Source organism: Bidens hawaiensis, unplaced genomic scaffold (assembly GCF_021521415.1).
Source record: "Bidens hawaiensis isolate Kalapana, Puna unplaced genomic scaffold, B.hawaiensis_p1.1 tig00010811_1, whole genome shotgun sequence".
NCBI classification, from domain to species: Eukaryota; Viridiplantae; Streptophyta; class Magnoliopsida; order Asterales; family Asteraceae; genus Bidens; species Bidens hawaiensis.
This window is the reverse complement of record NW_027491833.1, coordinates 156,130-170,821: the sequence shown is the minus strand read 5'-3', so window position 1 is coordinate 170,821 and position 14,692 is coordinate 156,130. Positions and strand designations below refer to the sequence as shown.

The 14,692-nt window shown below is 36.2% G+C and overlaps 1 pseudogene; it reads right to left on the bottom strand.

Moving 5' to 3' along the window:
- Positions 1–5,583: 5,583 nt before the first annotated feature.
- LOC143536495 (root phototropism protein 3-like) lies at positions 5,584–10,166 on the bottom strand (annotated as a pseudogene).
- Between the last annotated feature and the right edge of the window lie 4,526 nt (positions 10,167–14,692).

Sequence of the window (14,692 nt, the reverse complement as noted above, 5' to 3'; positions counted from 1 at the left end):
TGCTGACAATCCCAACTATTGGTGTATTTGTTTTTAACGGGCTGCGACTAACGGATGACTAACTCCGTTAGTGATTTGCTGACGTGGCACTCATAGTTGTCAAAATTGCTTATGTGGTAGCTTACTTGGCAACCACCACCAACAACAGTCCTAGATCTCAATAAACCCATCTTCTTACCTCTAGTATATGCAGCACCGCTGCCTTTTCACGTCACGGCCACCAACTACCACCACCGGCTACCGCCGCCACACCTGACTTTCTGCCACCACCGCCGCTACAATAGATCTTTCGTGCCACCGCCGCCTCTCCTCCAAGATTTCTTCTACGTTAGCACATGCAACCTCCGTTAACCACTTCTACCGCCCTCCGCCGCGGCCTGCAACCGCTGTCCCACCATCTATCACCGTCGCCGCCGCCACTTGCACCTTTTGTTATGCACCTCCGCAAACCTCCTATTTTCTTGAATTAGTAAACGTTAGATGCATTTAATGGATGTTAGAAGAGTTTCTGAATTATATCAGTTTGTTTCTCCAACAGTGTCGGCGGGGCTAGGGTTTGGTGGCGGCGGGTGGTGGGTGAATTGCAGGAAGAGAGATATAGAGAGAGAGAAAGAGAGAGAGAGCATTCTAATACAGAGCCACGTAAGCTGCCACATAAGCAATTTTGACAACTAGGCTTGCCACGTCAGCAAATCACTAACGGAGTTAGTTATCCGTTAGTCGCGGCCCGTTAAAAACAAATACACCAATAGTTGGGACTGTCAGCTGTCAAGTGCAAAATTCGGACTGTTATTTACCAATAGAGCATAGTTGAGATTATTTAAAACCAATTTTTCAAACAAATATTGAAGAAGGAAATCATTAAAAATCATTTTCATTTATTAAAAATTAAATATTATGGGGAAACACATGTTATAATTTTGGTGCTTTGATGTGATAGGGATAAAGACACATGTTATGGAATGTTTTAAATGATTTATATTAATAAATAATTAAGAATTCAAGATAAAAATATATGGGTGACACTTGGCAAAATATTAGGCTAGTTAAGGGATATGTGGTTGAACCATCATTTTTGTTTATTATAATAGTAGATTATATAATTATTTTTTTATTTAATATGCAAAAAGAATAAGTATATTAAGAGTGTGTTTTTGATGGGGAGCTTGGTAGAGCGTGTTCGAGCTTGAACACGAGCTCAGCTCGTGAGTAGTTTTTCTAGCTTAATCATATAGCTCGAGTTATGCTCATTTACTATTTATTAAGTATTTATTAATTTTATTCATATATATTTGGGATCATATTTTTTATTTTTATCATAATAGGCCTTATATATAACTTATTTGTGTCATAATTGCTATGTAAATGTCTATTTAATAGATTTATATAAAGGTTACATAAATATCAGGTTCTCACAAAGCTTGTCGAGCTTGATAAGCGAAGTCTAGGCTTGAACTTGTTTATAAATGAGTCTTGGCAGATGCTTGAGCCCGTTTAACCTTGACTTGAATCAAACTTTTAGCAAACTTATCCCGAATAACTATGAGCGGCACGGTTCACTTACACCTATAAATGTATTAGCTAAATGAAAGCACATATTTAATAACTTGATTGTTAATCATGCATAATCAAGTTCTTTCTTATCTGTTCTATTCCATGTTGGTACGAGAATGTTAGGATCGGGTTGCACACACACACAAATATCTCTTTCATCAAACTCCTTTAAATGGGCCAAGTTGTGCATCAACTTAAAACACATATATTAGTTAAGGCCCAACGGCTGTTAAAAGTAAAATTTAGTTAAGGCCCAACTCTTACAAATTGGAGTTGAATCCATTATTAATTTATTATCCTTTAGGATTGATTAGTTTTGACCAAAAAACTCAAATATTGTACCATAATTATTATCCCACGAATATCCAAAAAATTTATTTCACATTGGTTTATCAAAGATTCAAACGCATATATCTATCCATTTTATACTGATGACAAGCCATTATATTCGGAAACATATACCAATATTAGAGATAGTCATGATAACTGAGGCTTGAGAACATCCTAAGATTGAAGATAATCCGTTTATAAATTGCACGCACATACGAAGCTTAGTGATAGACTTCAAAGGACCAAGTATGCTTGATCCGAGCCCGAGTCACGCTAAAAGAATGGGTAGTCTTAATTCATCAGTATGATTTATGATTTTCATAAACAATTAATATATTTCATTTATAGGTTAAACTGAGATTCTCGTGTACTATTTAGGCAATTTGGAATTTAATAAACCAAATTATGACCGATTCGCAAATAATAATATGTAAACCCATAATGTAACAAATGACGATCATATGTTTCATTTTCGTAGTTTAATAAAAGTCAAGAGTGTTATCATTCATATAGAGAGAATACATTAATATCACCCCATGGTTAGTTAGGTTAAAGTTGGGTTTAAAATAACAAAGAAAATTGAAAACAAAATAATGGACCGCGTTGTCGGGCTGTTCTAAAACCAGTTGGTATTTGTTTCTAGGAATGTATCACTTGTAGCACATGATTGCATTAAAACACATGACATGATGCCATATCTTGCCGCATGCATATATGTATCGGTTCATGACATTTAAGTTGGTTAGGCTTGCCTTGAGGTGGGTCAGGTTAGCCATGATCAATCATTGGTTAGGTTAGCCACGAGATATCATTAGGATTAGATGAACCATGAGATGTCATTAGGTTAGTCATGATATGTCATTTTCTAATTATGTAATCTGGTTTTTGTATCCAGATGATTAGTCACACTCTCCTAAAGATAAATGTTTATTTCTAATACAATAATACACGAAAGACAATCTAGTTAAGTAGAGAAGGGTCTTCGGGTGGTGACGGTCCTAACTATCGTTAGCGCAACAGTTTCCGCACGGTTGTTTGAAGCATTTGTGGTATTCCTTCCACTTGGCCTTCCATTGCGTCTTATTCGTTGTGTCACGTGTTTCTTGTTCCTTTCGTATCGCTTCCTTGTCCGTTTCTTGAAAGATAGTAATATACAAATGATTACTAACTTATTGACCATAAAAAATAATTATATTGTATAAACATAAGTTGCGCCTCTAGAAGATCTCGAAGTACTGGAAGTTCAAGTTCCAGATCGATAATTAAGCCCCTGAACTAACGAATAACTCTCGTTTATATTAATCAGAAAATATTACTCTAAAAACCTATTACAAACCTCAAACCCTAACTCGGTTTGACTCTTGATGAACCCTAACTCGGTTACATCATCCTCATCATCTCTAATGTCTAACCATAACTCGGTTTATATGGACTAACCTAACTTGCTAGCCAAAACATTACCAAATATAATAAAACCATAATTCTTGGGTTGGGCCTTACACTCGGGCCAAACAACAATTGAGCCAACAGAAGTACCAACATCACCAGCAATTGCATAATAGTATTGGAGCACAAAGAAAGTCAATCGTTGGGATCGTGGGTGGTTCAAAACCGAAGATGTGGCTCTTATTCCAGGCTCCAACACTCTACTCCACAGTTTTGAGTCATAGAAAGTCAATCGTTGGGATCGATGTGAACATATTTTTAACCATTCATGTGTTAGTGAGTCGGTTTAGGTTATATAATGTGACATTAGGTATAACAAAGTCATTTTTGGTATTAATGTGTAATGGTCGGTACACTGATAGGCTTTAATGGGCGTAGTGATGTGTATGTGAGTTGATTTAGATACACAAAGTCACATTTAGGCCATAGGAACTCATTTTCGTGTTGATGGGTTGATAGATTGTAAATCATTTAGATGTTTCTATTATATTAAAAAAAAGTACCCTAGGATGGCATTTGTCTTATGATTATAGATATTACAAGAAGTCACATTTAGCTAGGTCCATTAGGTCATAGCAACTCATTTTGGTGTTGATGTCAAAACCATCATACATTCTTTTACATCATTCGTTTCCCAAAGGCCAAACGCCCGTGTCGTCTTCTGCACATGAGAGATTATGCACACATTTAGACCATTTCACATATTGTGGACACACGTGTATATGTCCATATTAACTCACATGTCACCACATACTCATAGGGGTGTCAATCATGTCGGGTTAACGGGTTGATAGATTTTGGGTTGGCGGGTTAGTGTGTTGAGATTCTTCAACCCTAACCCAACCCATATTTTTATGCGTGTCGGGTCGTGTTAACCCATTTAAATTCGTGTCGTATTCAGGTTGTGTTTCGGGTCAACCCATTTTACGTTTATATAAGAATATGAGTAATATTCAATTGACTTAGTAATAAATTAAACAATTAATTACAATTATTCGTATAAAACTTGTTAACAATTTGTGATAAATCTAATTGTTTTTGTGTATTTATCTCTCATTCTCAATTAACAAACTTAGGTTTATATATTTAGCTTAAGATAAGAACAAATGAATGAAATAACTAGAGAATATACAGTTAGAACTAATAAATCAAATTATTATAAGTAAAAAGTAGATAAAAGTATTGTAAAAAAGAAATTATTTTTACTTTAAAATTTAATTGATATATGAAAAATTAACAAACTAAGTATTTAACTCTAAAATTTAAAACATCTTATCCCTAAAATAAAAATATTAACTTCTCTAAAATTGTTAAACGAGTTAACAGGTCAACCCACATTTTAACGGGTCGGGTTCGGGTTGACCTATTTTTTAAACATTTTAGGTTCGGGTTGACCTGTTTAAGAAAACGGGTTGTGTCAGCTTACCCAAAACCTATATTTTTTCGTGTCGGGTTTCAGGGAGTGTCAGGAATTGACACCTGATACACACATGAAGGAACCGTGACCATGTGTGGAAATTGACCTACGTTCCTGACCTTCTATGATACGTATGGTCGATCTTAATTTAGAAGCCATCATTTCCAACACATTAGTTACCATAAAACTAGGGGTGGCAATCTTGACCCATAGGTTGAATGAGTTGTATCAAAATGTATAAGATGGGTTAGAATGGGTCATACTAAAAAAAGAAAATGATTGAAACGGTTCAAAACGGGTTGACATTTCTTGGTTTTTTTTTATTTTTATGGAACGAGAAAAACGGAGGAAACTTTTAGGTATTTTTACTTTTAAGTTTTTTCCGTTTTTCTCGTTCCATAAAAAAAAACCCGAGAAATGTCAACCCGTTTTGACCCGTTTCATCATTTTCTTTTTTTAGGTTGACTCATTCTAACTCATCTTATACTTTTTGATACAACTCATTCAACCCATAGGTCAAGATTGCCACCCCTACATAAAACAAAGAATTTCTTTTAATACATGTGAAAAAAATGGATTTTTGGGAATACAAAAAAAAACTGAGATTATTGTTCAATTAAAACATTGGTTTCACATTGGGGTAATGTTGGCTTCTATTATGTTTGATGTAAAACAAACTGAGAGTATAGAGTACTATTCATTACACAGTTAATTTATAAAAAATATAAACAATTATTTTTACAAAGTAATAAATCATGAACTACATGTTCACAAAAAGTCATATAACTAAATGAAATATAATTTTCTTTAAATAGTAACATCAATGGCTTTTGTAAATCAACGACAAGATTTATTTCCTAGTTATACATTTAGATAAGTTTTTCGGGTCACAAACCGCAAAAGCAACATAACTTCACGAAAGCGAGTTCCTCCATCGTCGTGGTGTTTTCACGACGACTTCAGCATTACCTTGAGACCTGATCCCTGTCGTGTCAATGGTCGATATCTTAGTCATCTTGCTGAACTTCTTCCAACCCGTCGACCATGACGATTGATGTTTTAACTTAGTCGTGTTATCCGATTGCCTTAGCAGACCTTCCATATCATGTTGGAGTTCTAAGTACTTTGTTTTGACAGTTTCTAGATCAAATTTAAGCGTGTTAATATCCTTTTTAGCACGTGTCCATCCTTCTTGAAACGATTGTGGTGTTTCTTCGAGTAACGTCTTCCTACTTGGAATAATCGGTTGGTAGTTTGAATGGCCAGATTCTTTAAAGGTAGCATTAGCTAACGCGTTGTTGAGCTTTATTTTCTCTGCGAGGATAACTTGGATCGCGACTCTGACAGGAAGCCTCTCATTTTGGGCCGCGTGCGTGCACGCGTCCATCGAGAGCTTCTGACTATCCATAAGTCGACATAGCCTCCTTCGTTCGTGTTCCGAGAGCATAGGATGAGCCTAAGAATTATATTTGACATTTCAGTTTTTGGATCCTTTTTATTTAATATATGAAACCATAACTAAATGCAGAAAAAAAAAAAGAAAAGTGACATATTATATCTCTAACGTGTCAAACAACTGAAAAAATATTTTATAAGTCCTGGGTTGGTAGTTCAGTGACAGTGACAGTGACAGAGGCAGAGTCTCTTAAATATTAATATTGTGAATGTTACATAAATACCTTTAGATACGAATCGATTGCTCGATATATGCCATCGTCGCAACTTCTAGCCGATTCTGGCAACGCCTCGGCCAAGACCTGAAAATTAGTCGACGAAAGATTTTTATCCCGTGAAACCTCAGCAAGATAACTGTCAACGAGCCACGCGACTATAGTTTTTGCATTCGACGCGTGACTCGTTGGAGTCCCGTCATGTTTCTCAACTATCGGGTTCCTTTCGGGGCTCGAGTTTTCCATCTGTTCTTGGATCATAAAGTGCTCCAAAAGCCGTTGAACAAGATCGACATCATACACAGTAGCGGTTCTATTATAAGACGGAATCAAAAGATCCACCAATGTACCAATGTAGCCTTTTCGAGCTGCATCCCGACTCGTTTCTCTAGTTCTGTAACCAAAGCGGGCGACACATTAACCATGTTCGCGATCCTTAACAACCGCAAAAGAAAGCTACACGAAACACTGTCTTTTTGCGGTGGGATTATGCTAATTAAGCTCTCGATAATCGTTCTTTGACGGTCCCCTTGAGGGCTCGAGTAACGATCGGTTTTATTCACAGTCGTGATAACATCCAGTCCGCGGCTAGATTTACTAGCACCCGAGGTCAAACAATGTCCTTGAACCGAACCAGATGAACCATCTTTCACCATCCCCGGGATCAACTTCATTGCATAATGCTCGATCGCAGCCCCGACTAACTCAGGCTTCATTCCTTTGACTTTGACCGCACTAACCACCCGAACAAAATGATCGATTCTAAGAACCGAAACATCTTCACACCACCAGTCTTGACCTACATTCAAACTCGGGTCACTCTGTTCATGTTCACCCGTGTGCAGCCACCGGGCCCCGGTGGGGTCCGTGCACGCTTTCCAAGCGACTGACTCGCTACACCGTCTAACAATTTGGAGATTCTCAGCCCATGGGGACAACTTTTCACAACTTTGAAGTACTAATATTGAATCTTTCCATGAAGCTAACACAACATAGTTTAAAAAAGCTTCTGTTTTGAATATTAAGTTTCCTTCTTCTAAATCTTATGAGATTATTGGAATGTTATATCACTTAGCATAGAAACTAGTCCTTGTTTGTTGATTTCTGATGTACGTCTTTTGAGGAATATGAACCTATGCTTTACACAAAGCTACCTCATGCTCGGTTGTCCATAATACGTGATCCATCCGAAAAAGGTCGTCTTATTCAAAACCCCAATTATCATCAAGCGAGCTGCCTCATTCTACTCACCTGCGTGCATACTAAAAGTCAGCTATGCTGAGTGAGTTCTAGTTAATCAAGTGACATACATTATCCATTTATTAATATAACCTAAGTTCTAGTGTCCTTGTGACGGAAACAGTCTCTAAATAAGGTACCTGTAGCATATATATAAAATAATGTCAACTAAATGAACCAAATCTGGCATTGTTTGGATTCCCTGAGAATTTTCAAGATGCAAGTGGAAGTGAACTATCTTCGGATGCTGATACTGAGTCTGATTCTGATGATTCAAGTGAAAAGCTTCCAACTACTTTCGCTTGTATGGCAAAAATCTGCTAATACCCCGTAGGCTGAGGAGCAAAAGGAGGAATCCGCCCGAGGAGGGGCTCGCGTCTGATTAGCTAGTTGGTGAGGTAATAGCTTACCAAGGCGATGATCAGTAGCTGGTGGGGAGTGCAGGATGGGGTCGAATGCAAGTTATAAGTTTGGGAAGGTAGGGCACTATGCCAATGAATGCAGTGCGAAGCCAGCATGTTACAAATGTGGCAAGACAGGCCATATGGCAAGAGAGTGCACGGATGGTGAGGCTGGAGGTAGTGGGAAGAAAGATGCTGATCAAGCAAGACCAAGGACTAGAGCCTACATGCTGACCCAGAAACAAGCTAGGCAGATTCCTGAATGGTGAGAAGAGATATATTTTACATCCCAGGGGGGCTATAATTGGAGATGTTACCTACCAAATAAAAGGCCTGTTCGAGAAGACCATCTAATTCTCCGGAAAGGATTAATTGAAAGCCTCTAATTGTTTCTGCTAAACCAACATATCAAATTTTGGGGACGAAACTTCTTAACGGGGGGAGAATGTACATAACCAGCGTAAACCCGAAAATAACAAACAAAAACTACAAAAATTAACACACGTTGGGCACTACTCCTCAACAACATCGCCAAAATTTGATGTGACATGGCATGAATCACCGAACCTGCACTCAGGAATAGTAATGCTTTGAAAAAGGCGTGATTCATTAAGTGAAAGACGCTAACCGAATAGTTAGAGATGCCGCAAGCAAAGATCATATAGCCTAATTGACTGCAAGTTGAATAAGCTATGACCCTCTTTAGATCGTTCTGTAATATTCCAGTGGTTGCCGCAAGGAATGACGTCATAGCTCCTGTCATTTCCAGATACTCGGCTGCACAGCGTAGGCCCGCGATCACAGAGGCGGTTAGATCAACCGTTATTCCGTACCAGAATTTGGCGGCGAGCTCGAATGCTTCTGGGCCACCTGGCATTTCATCTAGGATTACTTTCTTCAAATCTATTTCTCTTGATTCATATATAATTCTCTCCATTTTCCCACTTTTTGATAGCAGTGGAAACTTCAAAATTGCAATAAAAATAAAAAATAATTAGAGTTAAATAGCTAATACTTAATCACCATATTAAAAATGGTTATTGGATTAAATCATTAAATATTTAAATCCCAACTTTGACTTATTGGCCGGAATTAATCCCAGCTCAGGAAATGTTTCCACTTTCTAGACGGTCCCAACTTTGAACGTGTTTTCCACCAGCAATCCCACGCTATGTGAAAACTAACCCCGTTAGTTGATTGCACGTATTTTCTTCGTGGGATTGCTGTAGGAAAATACGTTTAAAGTTGAGACTGTCTGGAAACATTTTCACTTTCTAGACAGTTCCAACTTTGAACGTATTTTCTTGCAGCAATCCCACACTAAGTGAAAACCAACCCCGTTAGTTGTTTGAACGTATTTTCAGTTAGCATGGGATTGCTGGAGGAAAATACGTTCAAAGCTTGGACTATACGGAAATATTTCCACTTTCTAGACGGTTCCAAATTTGAACGTATTTTCTTGCAGCAATCCCACACTAAGTGAAAACTAACCACGTTAGTTGTTTGAACGTATTTTCAGTTAGCGTGGAATTGCTGGAGGAAAATACGTTTAAAGTTGAGACTATCTGGAAACATTTCCACTTTCTAAACAGTTCCAAATTTGAACGTATTTTCTTCCAGCAATCCCACACTACGTGAAAACTAACCCCGTTAGCTGTTTAAACTTATTTTCAGTTAGCGTGGGATTGCTGGAGGAATATACGTTCAAAGCTGGGACTATTTGGAAACATTTCCTGAGTTGGGATTAATCTCGGCCAGTAAGTCAAAGTTGGGATTTTTAAAATCGAATAATCCTATAAAAAATAAAAACTCAAAAAATTGTTTTGACTTTGATAAAGTCTTTACCTTGTGCAAATGAAAGCTAATTTCACCAATTTGGACAGTCAAATCACTTGGGACATCAGTAACAGCATACCTTTTTTTATAACAAAAAATATATTAAAATTAATAAAATTTGTTAATATGATTGGTCTTTGAAGTTTGACTAATGGGTGCTTACCAAGATTGACCTTTTAGTTCAAATTTGTCAGTTTGAACACCATGAGTGGAATTAAGGACTGCATTCTTGTAGTTTCTTGCAGCAATTGATTCAGATTCTGAATCCCACATGATGAAAGTGTGAAGAACAGTGAAAGAGATGGGGATAATGATCTATAATAGGAAACCACACTAGAATGCATCTAGATATGTGGGATTTATATGCAATTTTCAAGGCTATATGATGTGTTAATGGTTTATGTAACATGTTAAAATGATTGAATTATTAATATTAAGTCATTGGTTGATACTCACTAGTTTTATATCTATATATTATATATACATCATAACATGTTATGTAATCGTAATTTTCAGCTGAGCATAATGAAATAACCTAGTTGCAGTTTGTGGATGTAAGTATTTCGCTCGAACCAAACCACATTAAAATTCTTGTATCATTTAGATTTTTTGTTTTCTATGTGAATAATCATTTGTGACAGTTTGCTGTTTATTTTCGATGCGTGCCAGATGTGGTATGCTTTGGCCTAACTTAAAATAATGTTTTTTTTTCTTAATCACTCAGTTTAAGACGTGGGTCTACGGTGGCCTCACTTAAATAGTGTCTTTATTGGATCGTCACAATAAAAGTCTTTGAACTTTACTATATCTATGAAAATCAATAAAAGTCATTTTAAGTTTTATTATTTTATCACTGTTTTGAAAACTTTTATAACTATAAAAATTAAGTGTTTAAATGGATCATGTTTAAAAACTTGATTAGCATTTAATGATTACTTTTTCAAGTTTAATATGAAATTCGAGTTAATTATAAGAAAAATTATTAAATAATAAATAAATTTAATAGTTGTTCCATATAAACAAGTTAAATAAACTCTTAGGCGTCGTTCCCACTTTAATAGGGTGGTAAGGTGGTTAATGTGTAAAATAGGAGGTCTTGGGTTTAGACTTTATAAAATGCAATAATTTAGTCGTTACAAAAAATAAACTCTATAGAATGCAATAATTTAGTTTTATAAAAGCTAAACTCTTAGCCATACTTTTCATAGGAACGTGCATGGATTAACTTTTTTATTAATAGTGTTTGTAACCACCTCCAATATCCGGGTGAGTCTTTTAGAGACGAAATGTCAACTGTTTATATTAATTTTAACGCTTTAGGCTTGACTCATCCAAGAACACTATCAAAAATGAAACTCGCTATCCACTTAAATCAGACTTTGAACTTGAGACTTTAGAATCTTAAATTTTAACCATCACGACATCACCTAATAACATTGGACCAGAAAAACAAGTGCATTTATTGGTTAACTTAGTTGGAATTTTATGGGAAATTTGGATGGAATTATCAATTATATACACTCACTCGAACATATGGTCATGGTTTATTTCTTTTAAAAAGCAGGCGCACATATGCTAATAATTGCGTAACATTTTTAAATATTATTGAATTCTTCAATGACTACGGACTACCACTTTAAAATATATAATAGTTTTGCATAAAATTATAAAACATGATTTTTTTAGTTTTTAAAATTTCTCTAATTTTATATATTGTGACATTTCAAAGTGAACAACTTTTAAATAGGATATTTAAAACTTGACTGCTTTTGTGATGAAATTTAAAACCTGATTTTGTAAAAATACATTTCTGGACACCCGAATAAAAGCTAATAATGCTTTAATTTCTCACAAAACTGTTATCATAAGGGTATTCGTAAACCGTACTGGAGCCACAACAAAGTGAAAAACGTCCTGCTACATTATTGTCACGTAGGTTGAAAACACACTCAATAAAGTGTATGGTTCAAATAACACGTAAATTATAATAATATTTAAATTAAATCTATACATACTATTAAAGCAAGGAACAATTTCCACATGTCACCATTCTAGAGTGTCCGCATATGATGTCACCTCAACTCCATGTCACTCATTTCCATTCTTAAGGGGGGGGGGGGGGGAGGGGTGGTGGATGTGGTGACATCACTCATCACCCACCCCACCCAATCAAATGGTGCCACATCACCAACCCCAAAATTCATCACATGTGATGGTTTTTACTAGGGGTGGTGGTGTGGTGTGGTGGTGTGTGATGGAATTTTTTTGTTTTATTTTTGTCTGATGTCTCGATGTCTCGTGTTTACCTTTAGCCTTGAACACTCAAACACACATATACATATATACACCCACATATATATATATATATATATATATATATATACATACACCACCAATCTTCCTTTCTTTTCCAATTTAGCAGCCCACTTTTACAATATATACACATACATATACAATATATACACCCAAATTCTCACAAACCCTCACCACCACCACCACCACCACCACCAATGGCCGGATCCGAATCCGAGATCCACCTCGCCAATTCATCCTCCGGCGACGAAGCCGAACACTCATCCGACGGATCCGAATCCGACCCACCACCAGCACCACCTTCCGATCAACCTGACCCGACTCCCACCAAACCCATATCCAAAACCCCAATTCAATCCACCAACAAACGCCCCACACCCACCTCCGACATCGATTCCTTTGATCCATCACTTCCGGTGACCCACTCCTTCTTCCCTGTTATTTTTCCGGTGACCCATCACTTCCGGCGATCCATCATTTCCGACGACGGCTCCCCCCAACGGTCATAACCACCCCCTCCCAATGGATAGATTTCTTGGTTTCCTCCCCATCTCACGCGTGATGGCCATCACGCAAACCTCCTCGATTTCGCGTGATAAGGTAGCGGCGGCGGTGTGGAAAAACCCACCACGCGTGATGGGAGCTCCATCACGCACCGCCCCGTCCCCCCTAAGCATGCCAACTCAGCACCTAACTTATATCTAACCCATTTAAGCTTATTTTCTCGCGGGTCTTGGATATCTATTTAACCCATTCCTTTCATAATTATGCCAACTCATCATCTAACATATATTTAAACAATAATATTTCTTAATTTTTCATCATAATCATGTTTTTCTATCTTTCTCTAATAATAACCGGACCATCTTTCATCCTCTCCCATATTCCGGCCACTCCATATCTATATCTTTATTAATCATTTTCCGGTAAGTTTCTATTATATATTAAATTCCGATTGTTGATCTATGTATTTCCGGCAATAATATATTTTCTTCCGATTATTGTTTCCTCATATCTTTTTATGTTTCTTCTAATAATATCAATTTAGGTTTTAACTAAAGAAAGGCGATGTCTACAATTTTTCGGCGTGTTCACGTTTTTTCCGGTGAGTATTGATGGTAGGTTTTTCCGGTTATATGTTATACTTATAACAATGATTGTTTTATATTTTTTTGTATTTTTTAATTTTTCCTGTTTTTTTGTTTGACATGTTGTTATGTTCTATATCAAAATTATATTCATCCATCGATGGTATCAAAATCTGAGATTGCATGGTTAAAACCATATTTGTTTTTTTTTTTCCGGTAAGACAAACAATTTTTCCGGTTACAAATTAAAAATCAAATATTCAATAATATAAAAATTAATATTATACTTTCTGATTTCAGGTCAATGCCAAGAGTAACAGATCTTCACTTCGTCAATTCTACACAAAAATTCTACATCCGATTGTCATTGTCACAATATCATTTTACCGGTTATTAACTATAATTCAAAAAAAATAATATCAAATATTAATTTTCGATTTTATTATTTCAGGTTATTGTCCGACTCATAGATGCAGGCTTTCACGATTGATCAAGACTTCATAACATTTTGAATTATTATTTTATCATGTATAGATTATTTTTTTTGAATAATCATGTATTTCAATATTTCAATATAATAGGTACATTATATGTCCTATGTCAATAATCATGTACAGATTATTCTTTCCCAATTGATCAAGACTTCATAACCTGGATGTATATTTTGTTTTCCGGCTCCTTAATAAATTACACAATTAACTATTCCATTAATTCCAATTATTTTCTTTGACTTTTCTACTTTATGGTCATAACAGAATTCCCATGATTATATACATTGACTTTCCTACTTTATAATTTAAATTTCAATATTTCTTCCTAATTAATATCAATACTAATTGTTTGACTAATTTAAATTTGAATTTATAATCAATGTTTAAGCTTATTTTGACTTTCCATTTTATTTATCACCAACCCCAAATTCATCACATGTGATGGTTTTTACTAGGGGTGGTGGTGTGGTGTGGTGGTGTGTGATGGAATTTTTTTGTTTTATTTTTGTCTGATGTCTCGATGTCTCGTGTTTACCTTTAGCCTTGAACACTCAAACACACATATACATATATACACCCACATATATATATATATATATATATATATACATACACCACCAATCTTCCTTTCTTTTCCAATTTAGCAGCCCACTTTTACAATATATACACATACATATACAATATATACACCCAAATTCTCACAAACCCTCACCACCACCACCACCACCACCACCAATGGCCGGATCCGAATCCGAGATCCACCTCGCCAATTCATCCTCCGGCGACGAAGCCGAACACTCATCCGACGGATCCGAATCCGACCCACCACCAGCACCACCTTCCGATCAACCTGACCCGACTCCCACCAAACCCATATCCAAAACCCCAATTCAATCCACCAACAAAC